The sequence below is a fragment of the Desmodus rotundus genome, chromosome 8 (genome assembly GCF_022682495.2).
Source record: "Desmodus rotundus isolate HL8 chromosome 8, HLdesRot8A.1, whole genome shotgun sequence".
In the NCBI taxonomy this organism is placed as follows: domain Eukaryota; kingdom Metazoa; phylum Chordata; class Mammalia; order Chiroptera; family Phyllostomidae; genus Desmodus; species Desmodus rotundus.
In genome coordinates this window covers 114803394-114816939 of record NC_071394.1, presented here as the reverse complement: position 1 = coordinate 114816939, position 13546 = coordinate 114803394, and the positions used below count along the sequence as shown (strand labels likewise).

The window sequence follows — 13546 nt, the reverse complement described above, 5'->3', positions numbered from 1 at the left end:
CAAGTGGTTTATAAATTATCGATGGAATCAGCACAGTTGACCCTTGAACAACATGGGTTTGAACTGCACGGGTCCCCCTTTTTTCAATCTTTGAGGATTTTTTTTTCAATATATACATACAATGCTGTAGATGTATTTTCTCTTTCTTACGATTTTCTTAATATTTTCTGTTCTCTAGCTTACTTTACTGTATGAATGCAGTATGCAATACATGTGCAAAATAGGTGTTAATCGACTGTTTATGTTATTGGTGAGACTGCCAGTCAAGAGTAGGCTATTGGTAGTTAAGTTTTGGGGGAATCGAGGTTATATACGAATTGCAGCTGTGCAGGGCATTGGGGCCCCTGGCCCCGACCTTGTTCAAGGGCAACTCTACAAGGGAATATGATGAAACCCATGTAGAAGAAGGAAGAACACTTGAATGTATCCAGAGTTCAAAATAAGATCTGAACAAAACGAGCACAATAGACTTATAGAATCAATCTTCTATGAAGAAAAGGACATACAGGCATATTTGCATGTGTGTGCAGGAACATTTCTGGGAGGATAAATCAGACTTTACTGATATATGGTGATCAGCACTAGAGAGAATCACTTTCCGGAATATACTCTTAACTATTTTTCAGCCACACATATGTTTTATTCTCTTCTAACAACAGAAGAGATGGGAATTCCCATCCATGCACAAGTCTAAGACTGAGGAAGTCAGTTCACCCAACTGTGGAAAGAGGAATTTGAATGAAATTAATCCATCAATGTTTCTTTAAGCTCTGAGATTTCAAGCTTGAAATATTGGTGTCCTGTTGTACATTATTTTCTACTAAGATTTCAAAAAAATACATAAGAGCAACTAGAAGAAAAACAAAACTACGAAACGGATTCAGGGCTATCAGCCTGCTTTCTTAGATTTCAATCTTTAGGCCAGGTGCCCCAAAGTCAATAAGAGCCTTATATTTTGGTTAAATTATTGGCAGTGGGTCACTGAGAATAGTAGGTAGGGACTGACACTTTTAAAGTAGAAGCCTCTATATGTTACTGTAAAGGATCATTTATTCTATGTCCTTACCTCCCTCTACCCCATCTTCCAAGAAGAAATGTTTAGGGCTTCAGCAATCAGAGCCAGTCTGTTTGTTCCTTCCTGTTTGCATATACTGTTCACACTGTCATATCTGCCTTGCCCTTCTAATGCCTTTGACCATGAACTCACACTAGATCGAATTTTTATTAATAATATTATTCTAAAGTGGTAGATCAGAGCCATTTATCACATAAGGATTCAAATTGTTGACTGAGTTGCAAAAACTCCTTTTAAGAATTTACCTAAGCAACCGTCATAGCTCGTAGGTGTTTAAATAGCAAGCAAGAAAGGACTGCCCCTTTTCACACCCCCCTGGAAGGGAGGGAACACTGAATGGCCTTTGGTGGACAAATGGCCAACATTTCTGGAGAACTAAAGCTTTCGGAGGTCTCAGGCATCCTGCTGAGGCCCGTACATCAGCTCTTCTTATCACTGGAACCCACAGGCAGACTTCAAGGAGTCCATAAGCCTCCTAGGACTGCCCGCAGAGCAGTGTGAGTACACAAGAGCACCTTTCTGGACACTGATCGAAGCAACAACCACCACAGAGATGCCCACATTAGACTCTCAAAGGGATGCATGTCCCCAAAACAGTTAAGGACCCACTTGCTTTCAGTGTCACAGACACCGCTTGTTGTCACTGGCATCCTACCCCAGCGCAGTGCCAGTGACCTGTCAGGCCCCTGAGGAAGGGTAGGGGATAGTGACTCAGGGGTGGCGTGATCAAATGCAAGAGGCTTGAGCTTAAATTCTCCCTGTCACCTACTTGCCTTGTTACCTTGGGGAAGTTGTTTGGTCACTCTGAGCCAGTTTTGTCATCCTAAAAACAGACCTAACAATACCTCACTCCCCTGATTGAGGGTGCTCAACAATGCGCTACTAAGACCGTGGTCTTTGAGAAGCAGGCCAGCAGCACTGGCATCTCCTTGTTAGAAATGCTTGATTGGATTTTATTTTATTCTGTATATGTGATTAAAAAAAAAAGTCTTAGCTAAGTGGCTTGCTAATAACAAGATTTGATAGGAGTTTTGGGTTTTTTTTTTAACTGTATGGAGTTATCTGTTCAGTATATAAAGTCAGAGAAATAAATGATAGAGCAGATCAATCTGTCTGTCCCATCCCTGCATCTGCCAGTGCACCAGCGAGTCTTTTGATGGTGCATCGTACCGACCAGCACGGCTCAGAAAGTGGCAAAGTAACTAGAACCCACAGGAAAAATGAAGATCCATTAGCCCGTGCGCTGGCGTGCCTGCTAAACTAATTACGACTATCCTGTGTGACTGGCTGAAATGTGGCGGCCTCATTTCCATGCACTGCCTTCATTTCCTGTTCAAAGAGCTGCAGAGATGACTGTGTTGCTCACTCTGGCCTATCGCCAGCTGGGTGACATTAGATGCTGTAGGATGAGGGGATTCTGTCGAGGGATTTTATGAGTGTGTGTGACATTTATGTTAACTGTGTGGACTTTCAGCTCAGCCATCTAAACCTTTGATGTCATTTGTAAAGTACAATTTTAAATTAGTCCACACAACCTGCATGAGAACTACATTTGAAAAGGTATTTCTTACGTTGCTCTTCTTTCATGCAAATATGTCCAGAGGGTAAGAACTCACAGTTCACTTTCACTTTGCATGAGACTCACTGGATGTTTCATCCAGTGTCCTGTTCTCTGTGTTAAGGTAGAAATTTAACTTCTGAAGTTGTCATTAAAGAGAAAATGGACGCAGTTCCCAGATATTTATGAATCGGTTAGTGAACAAACTGGAATTCATAAAGAAATGCATTATTACATTTTTACAGCAGCCTTTATTTATCTAGTTGTAAGAGTAAATTGATGCCTAAAGTGGAAATGGCAGGGAGTAAATGACATTTAACATTCGCTTTTCAGTTCACTGGCCAGAGTTTGTAGCTCCTCTTAACATTTTGAAATGTTTCTTCCAAATCCTTTCTTATGCATATGATATATATGTTTAAAAATCATGGTAAGTTCATATTTTGCGTGTTTAATTTTTCCTCCTTTTATATTTAACATTTTATTGTGGTTATTCCTCGCATTGGGAATTTGTATTTGTTTTAATGGCTGAACTATTACTTTCTTTAAAGCATTCCTCCCAGTGTGGAACTTATTGGCTGCTTCTGATTTCATGCTAAAGCAAATACTTCCGTAGACATCTGTGCACGTAAATCTTCCTTTGCATTTTTTGTGATTTCCTTGGGAGCGTTCACGCTCTCTTGGAGCTAAGGCAGAAACGAAGCTTGGGATCCATTTCCAAGCAAAGAAGTGATTCATTTCAGCCCTATTAAATTCTTCATCATTTACGATGCTTTTTTGTTAAAGGAATGATCAGTCACGTTCACCTCCCTCTTTACCACACAACCTTGTCCTCTCAGAAACAGGTTTACCACACTGGACCACCGCGCTTGGCCCAAAACAGGTTTTTCTTTCTTTGGGTGTGGAAGATAAGCCGGGATGGCAGCTTGCCCACAGTGGTTCCAGATCCTTTTGTAGGCAAAGTTTTGTTCCATAGGACCAGAGAGAATGTTTGGTTTAAAATAAAAGTTTTATTGAGGTGAAATTTGTCCCTGTGTTAAAAAGATAAGGTTTCTTCTCACATCCCTGGACTGGTTCCTTCCCACATGTTTGCTGGCTCTTCTGCAGACACCCAATTTCAACGACCTGAGAAAGACTTTACACCCTACAGAGAGAGATAAAGGAAACTCAAGACCGTGGGCTCCTTTATCACAGCGATGCACATAGATGCTCACACCATTCTTCATTGTCACTCGCAAGACCCCTTTGTTCCTCTTTCAAAAAGTGTCTTTGTGTTTCTCAGAATGAGCTGGCTCGCTCTCTCCCAGCTGTCGGAAATGCAAGAGAACTTCATGGAAAGCAGGAGTATATGGGATTCCCTGTAAGGTTAGAGGTGAGCTCCCGTTCCTTAGTCACAGTGGCCATCTGCTCTCATGCTCCCTGTGCTGCAGAAGTCGTCACAGTGGTTGGCTAGGAAGTGTCCAGCTTACCCGTATTGAGCTTCTTGTTCCTGGAAAAGTGTCACCCAGTGCCTTGGGAGGACCTCTTCCCTACTGGCTCTGCCCTGACTGATTTATTCTGTGACTTTGAAGGCCGTTTTTAAGGACTTGTTCTGGGAAAGACTATGACAATATAAAGATACATACACAATAATAAGTTAACATAAATTAGAAAAGAAAAAAAAAGCAAGAGGGCAAAGGAAAATAAGGATAGACTCTAATGAGGAGATGGAAATTAGGTCAATATGCAAAATATACACCATTGTTCATTCAGTGACTTTATTGAGTGCCTAATATTCGCCAGGAACCGTGTGTTGGAACATGTTTTTTCAAATTTAGTTGCAACACATCAATGATCCACGAAACCATCTTAGTGAGTGACCACCATTTTAAGAGAATAGGATATGCGAAGGCTAGAACAGAGCAGAATGGAAAATATTAGAGGGCAATGCACAAAAGGCATTATTTACTTAAATGTATATTTGAAATATATGTGTATGCGTATTGAATCATGGCATAAAGTGTATTTCTCACCGTGGCCATAGTAAGAGAAAATTGGTGAACCATGACCTATAGGTATGCACAAATTCTGGTTATAGAAGGTATTCTTAATTTTTGCTAGTCTAAGAGCAGAGGGGTCAATATTCATCATTAACTAAGATGTTTTTTGTTAGAGGGCTTTATCAGATTGAGAATATTTTCTTTCAATCCAGGTTTGCTATGCTTTTCATCATGAATAGCTTTGAATGATATAAATGCTTTTTCTGTACCCACTAAAATAATCATATGCTTTTTTCCATTTTCTTGTTAATAGGATCTTTTACATTGATTTTTCAAAATTAAACCAACCTTCTATTTCTTTAATAAATCCCGTTTGCTCATAATGTGTTACCCTTTTAAAAATATCTCAGGATTCAGTTTCCTAATTTTTTTTAGTATTTTTTTCCTAAATTCTTAAGAGATATAAGTTTGTGATTTTCTTTTCTTATAAGATTCTTGTTTAGTTGTGGCCTCAAAGCTGTGCTGATCTCATGAAATGAGTTTCATTTAGTGAGTTGAGACATGACTGGTCTTTTTCTATATTCAGAATGAACTGTGTCAGATTGTTGTGGTTTTCCCTTGTGTTTGGAAAAATTCACCAATAAAGCAGTTTAAGATGAGAATATATTGTGAGGAAATTCTTTAATGGAAATAGGATTATTCACATTTATATTTTTTTTGTTTATGTATTTTTTATTTTTTAAAGTTTTCATTTTTAGAGAGAGGAGAAGGGAGGGAGAAAGACAGGGAGAGAAACATCAGTGGGTGGTTGCCTCTCACGTGGCCCCAAGTGGGGACCTGGCCCGCAGCCCAGGCATGTGCCCTGACTGGGAATCGAACCGGCGACCCTTTGGTACACAGCCCATGCCAAATCCACTGAGTTACACCAGCCAGGACAATTTTGATCATTTTTTTAGTGTTTATCCATTTCACTGACATTTTCAAGTGTTGCCATAAAGTGTTCATATATCCTCTTACTACTGCTTATATTTTAATTTTACAGACATTTTAAAACTAAGATATTACAATTATGTTAAACTGTTAATTTTCATTTAGATTTGCTGCATATTTACCATTTTTGTTGCTCTTTATTCCATTCTGTATTTTCAAGCTCCCATCTGGACCTTTTGTCTTCTGCCTAAAGTACACTCTTTAATATTCTTTTAGTGTTGGTCTGCTGATGGAAAATTCTCTTAGGATTGCTGATCTAAAAAAGTCTCTACTTCATCTTCATTTTAAAACAGGCTTACTGAAGTCTAATCGCTATAAAATAAACTAAGGGTAAATTTAAAATATACAGTTTGTTAAGTTTTGACATATGTATACACTGCTCAAACATCACTACAATCAACACACCAAACATACCCACTACCCCCAGACTTTTCTCATGCCCCACTTTGATACCCCAAATGCAGAGGATAACTTTGGGGGCCCTTAAAACAAACCCATATTTTCCTGAGTCTCTGCACTGGGTTCAGCAAGGAACTAAATAAAATATCTTCCTACTTCCTGGGCCAGCATAATAACAGTAACAGCTCACTTTTACATCATGCTCCTATGTGCCAGGCACTTGACACTGGATTTATTTTAATGCTGGATTTTTAATACTGGATTTATTTTAACACTGGATTTATTTAATTTAATCCTCATCATAATTCTATGAATTAGGCGTTATGATTACCCCCGTTTTGCCACCGACGAATCTGAGGTGAGCACTAGAGCTCCCCAAAAGTGTGTCTCGGGTCATAATCCAACTTGTGCATCCTTTGGCCTGGTGCAAATCTTCCACCTGGGGGTTCGCTGGTGTCTTTGTATCAAGCACTGATGTGCTGCTTTCAGTCCCTTTGTCTTACTTTTATTTGAGAAAATTTGAAAAATATGGGTAAGTATACAGGATAAAATTTAAATCACCCATAACCCAAACACCCAAAGATAACCACTTTTAGGATTGAATGGTATTTCCTTTGAGTCTTTTGCCATTATAGACAACACGATGTGAACATCTTTGTCACTACAGTTTTGTATATGCCCATAATCATTCGTTCTGAGAAGTAGAAATGCTGAATAAAAGATCGTGGTCAACTATAGGCTTTTGATGCACTCTCTATTGTTTAACTAGTAGAGTGGGTAGGGGTGGGGAAGGATGGTACACAGTAAACAGATGTCAAAGTAGTCACATGTAAAAAAGAATGTTTCAGTACCAGAGTCCTGGCAAGAAAGCCACCGAAACATCTCGGATATAATGATTCTGTAGTGTCTGTCTATTTTTCATGGGTGTCCAACTTTTTGGCATCTCTGGGCCACACAAGAAGACTTGTCTTGGGCCACACATTAAATACATTGTGACACATAATCACAAAAAAATATCATGATGTTTTAAGTAAATTTACAATTGTGTGTTGGGCAAATTCAGAGCCATCCTGGGAAGCAAGCAGCCTGTGGGCTGTAGGTTGGACACCCCGCTTTAGAAGGAGCAAATGGATTTTTTTTTTAAGAAGGAGCTTTCTTTTGGTAGATAACACTGAATTGGGAGATATAGAGCTTTTTATTGTTTACTTGTTTGTTTATTTTCACTGTTAATTATGTTGCTCCACTTCCAATTGTGTTCACTTGGTCAAAAGAATCATTACCAAGTTCGTTCTGGTATATAATCTGGACTGACAGCCTCAGCGCCCAGACTCTGCCACGCTTTGTTTGGAGATCCTCCGGGGGTGGCTCTCCGGAGTGATGAATGCCATCTTTGTTTAAAGGGGCAGGAGGGAGAATAATCTAATTCTACCAAAAGAGAGAAGACAGTAAACCGATCCTGTGTTTCCATTGCTGTTGGAAAAAGAACAGTAAATGACAGCAAAATTGAATAGCTTGATACTTGCACCGTATAAATTACCCAGCGGAAGAGATGTGTTGAGAAGGAAAGTGAGGATTTGATCTCTGCCTTTCAGTTTTCAGTCATTGTCAACCACCAAGTACAAAAGTTGGCTCAGCAAACCTTGGCTTCATCCAGGATACGAGGGAGAGAGCCAAGAGATTTTTTTTCCCCGCTAAGTCGCTCTGGATTGGTCTTTTGTGGATATGTTTACATTGGTGAATAAAGTCAGAGGGCTTCAGTCGTCTGGCCACAGTAGAGCTTTTCAGACTGCGGTGTGGGCCCTATTAGTGGGTAATGAAATCAATCTAGCAGGTCATTACTAACATTTCTTTAATGGCGTTGTATTTTAAATAGAATATAATAGGATATAAAATGGAATAGAAAATATCAAAGTGCCTCACACAAATAAGAATATTATTTTATGCAACTTTTGTTTTAGATATACCCACACTCATCCGCATAGATGTACATATGTTGCAGATTAAAACCTACTTTTTATTGTGGGTCGTGGTCAAATAATTACTGCTGGGAGCTTGTTTATACTAGAGGTTTTTTTCTGGGAATATTTTTGTATATAGACAATTGTCCAGAAGTTTTTTTTTTCTGTTTGGAATTGCACAGATCAAACTTTGGGACTGGAGTTGAGGTGAACAGGGAGTCTTCACATTGGTATGGACAGGAATTACCTTTTTGGGGATCAAAACTCTAAGTAGAAAAAAATGGCTCTCTGAATCTGTGTTTGCTGTGGTCCTGTATAGAAAGCAACTCTGATAATGCCACCTCTTTTCAAATGTCAGATGGAAAATACCCCAAGGTTAGAAATCCGCCATAGTGCTTCAAATACCAACCCAAAGGTCACCGTACTTTGACAAGAAGATGATTCGTGGTAACACCATACACCTACTTGCCTGTAGTTGGACTTGGGAATTTAGCAAACAGTGAAGATGCCAGTAGTTGGTTGTAATGACATGAACTGATTTTAAAACATTACTGTGATAATTCAATAATAAATAAGTTTTCATGTCTGAAATGTTTTCCCCCCTAATTCAGTTTAATTCAAATCTGTGTTAATTGCTTTGAGTTAACATTAAGTGGGTGTGTGGACTTGGGTAGGATCTAGGTAGTAGCCTCATTGTTTATCACTAAAGTTTTCATATGTGGTAAATATGTATATGAATATGTAAATAAAGATCATATTAGCATGTGATACATTCCACCAAATATATTCATTCATTGGTACTTGAGCTTTATGCAACTAAAGAACAGTCAATACAATAAATAAAAACAATCGCTCTAGAAAAAGGCAGTGGCTGCCTGAAATGCTAGTTAAGAAGGATTTGGAGATTGTGTTTCGAGTCAGCAATCATCAGGAAAGGTTGTGTTTGACTAGTAATATCTGTGATGAACGTAGGAGAGTGCCAGTGGTGCTATGTCATGTGTTTATGACAAAAGGCCCTCGGGTCTTTTTCTTGCCCTTCCTTTGCATTACTGAGAGGCTGCTCACTGAGGGTGGTGCTGTCCAGGCTCCTGAATCAGGTGGCCTCCATCTGGGTCCAGCCAGTGGGAAACCAGAGGGAGAATGGAAGACTGAAGGAAGGGAGATGCCAGGGCATTTCTTCCCCACACTCTCTGCCTGAGACAGCGTCTCTGAAGGCAACGGTGTCTCATCTAGGACTTCAGCTCCTACTCAAGAGGACCATTGAGCCTTCAGCTTCTGCTGGTTGACCCTGGTTCCAGGGCTCCGCCATCAACATCTCCATGCTTTGTCCCTATAGCTCAGGAATTTTGTGCAGTTCCTGAGTTCCTGGATGCCTCGTTTTCCCATTTGCCTTCACATCTTTTTCTTTGCCTGTGTAATCAATGCCTTGCTATATAGTCCTTCTGTTTAAATGCTTAGACCAGTTTCTGTTTTCCTGGTTGAACCGTGACTGATGCAGCTGGTATTTCATGGGTATTTGCTGAAATTTATTACCTAACTTTAAACCATCTTCTATGTGGATATTTCTTTTTTGAGTGAACCAGGGGTAGGCCCTGTATCAGCCATCTAGTGCACAATAGCATTACATGGCATTGCCTGGCATAGTAACAAATTACCTCAAATCTCAATAGTGTGAAACAATTGTCATCTATAAGTTCATGTGTCTGAGAGCTGATTGGGTGGTTCTTCTCCTTCGAGCTGGGCCCACTCATGCATCCTGGACAGCTGTAGGTCAGCTAAGTGGCCCTGCTCATCATGCCTGGTCTCTCTTACATATATATACACAGCTTGGCTGGTCAAGGCTGATCTAGATTGGCCTTGGTGGCCTTGACAACTGAGTTAACTTCACTCCATGTTTCTCAACCATAACAGGCTAGCTCAGGCATGTTATGGTGATCACAGAGAAGCAAAAGAAAACAAAAAGATCTTTTGTTAAACAAAACAAGAACTTTTTCAAACATCTGCATGCAGCATACATACTAACATTTCATTGACCAAAGCAAGTCACATGGCCAAAATCAGAATCAGAGGGGCAGGAAAACAGACCCGAGTTGTAGTGAGAAGAACTGCAAAGGTGCATGACGGAAGAGCAGATACAGGGAGGGGTGAACAGTATAGGCAGTTAATGCAGTGCAATCAGTCTGTCTCAGGCCCCAGAAGATCTAAAGAGATCTGTGATAACAGAGACGATAGGTAATAGATGACATTAACTTTTTGCCATAATAGTAAACCTTTTCAAATGAAAACTTTGCAATAAAATACACATTATATATTTGCTAATTTGTTCCATACTGTTCATTTGTACATAGCTACTGAATTTAAAAAATAGTCCAAGAGCCTTTTATAAATAATGTATTAGTAAACCAAGTTAAAGGGACTTTATTTATCCTTTAACCTTCAATTAGCATTAATTGGGAACAGTCCTGGAAAATTGCGCCAACCTCACCTCAGGTCAGATGGCTTAACAAAATGAACTGTTTCATGCCCAGAAATAAATGTATTCCAAATATAAATATGAATCAGTTACAACAGATTCTTTTGAAAGGACAAAATAGCCACAGTTAATATATTTGTGTCCCAATTAAATATGTGTAAAGAACACACATTCTGGGCTAAAGTTCTCCCAGGGAGTGAGTCTCATTTTTGCTTTGAATCTTGTGTCTACAACCTGGGCCTCCCCTCTTTGAGCCAGGAGCAAATGCACAATCCCCTGTGTTCTAAAGAGAAGAATCAAACATGGGTATGTTTACATTGGAAGGGTCTGGGGCTTGACCTTGCTACTTCAAATTTCCTTCATTGCTAAGAAATCACTTTGCCTTGTCTACTTGGAGTACTCCACTCTGGTTGGTTCTTGGTTTGAGACACACCATGAACGAGATGTTGTCTGAGTGTATCAGCGAAATTTGGAAGCCACCTCAATGACCCTGTTTTTTCTATTTCCTTCCCTGCAGTTTTATCTTTAGAATCTGAGCTTGTTCTCGGGGATTGAGGACAAGGCCTGTGGCCCCCTCCTGCCCGGGTGAGAGTCCTGGCTAGCCTCTCCTTCACTGCTCAACTTTTGGCAAAACTCTAACCCTTTCTCCGCCTCTCCTTTCCTCATCTGAAAAATGGGGTTATGAATAATACCTACCACACATAATCATTTGGATTACATTTAGTGAAATTAGGTGAAAGGATATTGCATAATCCAGCCTACAAAGTATACTTAGTATATGTTATATATCAAAATGCTTATTATTGTTAATCATTATATGAGAACTTTTTAAGTTCTTTATACTGAGTCGGGTTCACAGATATTCTTCTTGTACGCTCAAAAAATAAATGGAGGTCCAATGTTGTTTTTATACAAAATGCATGGTTTTTTTTAAATATTAATGTCAGGGGTAGTAGTGTCTATTCACTCATGCTCGCCATACAGCCACAATGACAAACACAAGCTTCTTCTTGGCCGTGTCAAGTCAGTCTTTGAGAACAGTTTTACATTATGTGTCTTGAATGTCTTCATCTCTGGCCTCATACTATCAGCGCTTCTGATTGTCTAGCAAACAGTGAGGTGGTGTTGATGGCTTGGGATTTGAAGATTTATGACCAGAGCAGTGGACGGAGACTTTGAAGAAAACAGATAAACACAGCCCCAGAGTCTCCCTTTACATTGCTTTAAAAGGAAGGAAAATTAATGATAAGCACATCAATTTTTAACAAATATGTTTTGCCTCCTAACACATTCAAAGTTGATTCTTAACAGGGGCTCTTCAGAAGAGCCCCTGATAACATAAGGCAACATCCTGAGAAGCTCAGAGTCATGGCAGAGAAAATTTCCACCTACACACATACATATACACACCCACACACCACCAACAATCACTCAAATGACATAACAAGTGCTTTTACGGTGCCGTAAACATTGGGTGCTGGATGAAAAGAAAATGAGCATATTATTTATTCCTGTGGCAGCCAAAGGGATGAGCCAGAGATCCACAGGGTTAGCTCTCACCTACCCAATGCTGAGTCCACAATGCAGAGGGACAGACATGTGTATACATGGATTCATACAGGTCAATTAAACCACACACAACGCTGTGCATTGTCCTGGATACACATGTTGTATGTGAATGTTATCAAAGGTGGACTGCAAAGATGCAAACACATTTATGTTCTGGCCTTGAAGCGGGGTTGTCAAGGAGCATATACATAAGCTCTATTTTTTTTAATTAAAAAGAAAGAGCAGATATGAAATTTTTTATCAGTGTGCCATCAGTGGGAACCCAGCCATTTGTTCTACTAACCTCTGTTTTTTCTATGATTGCTAAATCCCATACACTAACAACAAAAACTTGGGGACCACAGTTAGCTGAAAAGCAGCTTCTCGCTTGTCTAGACACTTGGAGACATTTTCTGTTGCACGGTTTGTTTGGCCATCTCTTTCATCAGTTTATACCTGTGTGAAGTGTCCCCAGCATAATTGCACTTAACACGGTCTAGACAGCGCCATAGCGTCATGCTCCGATGCATAGCCTGTGCTTGCACCACAGGGCGCAGCCGCAGCCGGGATTTGTTAAGACCTATCCCGGAAAACCTCCTCTGAGACCCAAGTGGACTCTCTTGAGCACAACTTTTCTAAATTGTTGAAGATCCACTTCTGTCTTTTAGTGGTTTTCCCAGGCTGAGAATCCAGAACTCCTGAGTCCTGTCCACAGAAAAGTAGGTCTTTGGGACCCGCGAGCGTTGTCCCATGCCTATAATGTGTTGCTGTAACCCTTGTGTTAAAGGATTCTCTGAAACCATCTCCCCTTTGGAATGAGATTGTATCTAAGCCTATTTGCATTTATTCAAAATCAGAGACAGCTCTGAAACCAGACCCTATTTAAACATAGAAAGAAGAGCAGATTAGGCAAATGTTGGGAAACTTAAAAAAAAATGCACTTCTATTTATTTTCTTGTGTTTCCTTTTTCCCAGATCTGCGGTTTCCCTCCCACTGGCCAGCCTGCACGGGTGCCAAGTTCCACACGTGATTCAATGGATCAGAAGGTCAGACACCAGGCTTGACTCGGGTGTTGGCAGACTCGTGATCTCTATGATTAGTTGTCACTTTTTAGCATTATGGTAATTGTCTTCGAATTTGTGGCATTGCTGCTGTTGCTTTTTGTCGTAGTTTTGAATTCTGTAGGTATTTGGGGAGATATAAAACAGTAAATGGGCTTTTAAAGAAGCATAACGGAGTAAAGGAATGCTAGAGATTCACTAGAGGAGAGAAGAGTACTGATAGGACAGGGAGAGAAAAGAGCCATTTCTCATCTGTTATGTGGGAACATTATGCTCCATGAAGATCCAACAGTTCTCTCCAATCTCTCCTGAATGTAAAAAAAAAAAAAAAAAAAAAAAAAAGGCCTCAGAATTACGTCACCCTGTGGCGGGAGCAGATCGGATAGGACGTAAGCACCTGTGCAGTGAGGATCCCCTGTCTTGACTGACGAGCCCTCTGAATTCTCCCTGTCGTCTCCAGCTGTTGGGCAATATCAAGCAGCCCCAGCTGCAGTGCCAGCTTAAAGT

At 40.1% G+C, this 13546-nt stretch overlaps 1 protein-coding gene across 13 annotated transcripts in view; it reads left to right on the top strand.

Moving 5' to 3' along the window:
- THRB (thyroid hormone receptor beta) overlaps positions 1-13546 on the top strand; it is a 330035-nt gene that overhangs the window by 130732 nt on the left and 185757 nt on the right. For 12 of the 13 annotated variants that reach the window (XM_024565713.4, XM_024565711.4, XM_053930446.2 and 9 more), the window contains one exon: positions 12953-13024. The gene's annotated coding sequence lies outside the window, so the exon portion shown is untranslated. Of the gene's footprint in view, positions 1-12952; positions 13100-13546 lie in introns of all 13 variants that reach the window. The other variant, XM_053930443.2, reaches the window with a different exon arrangement.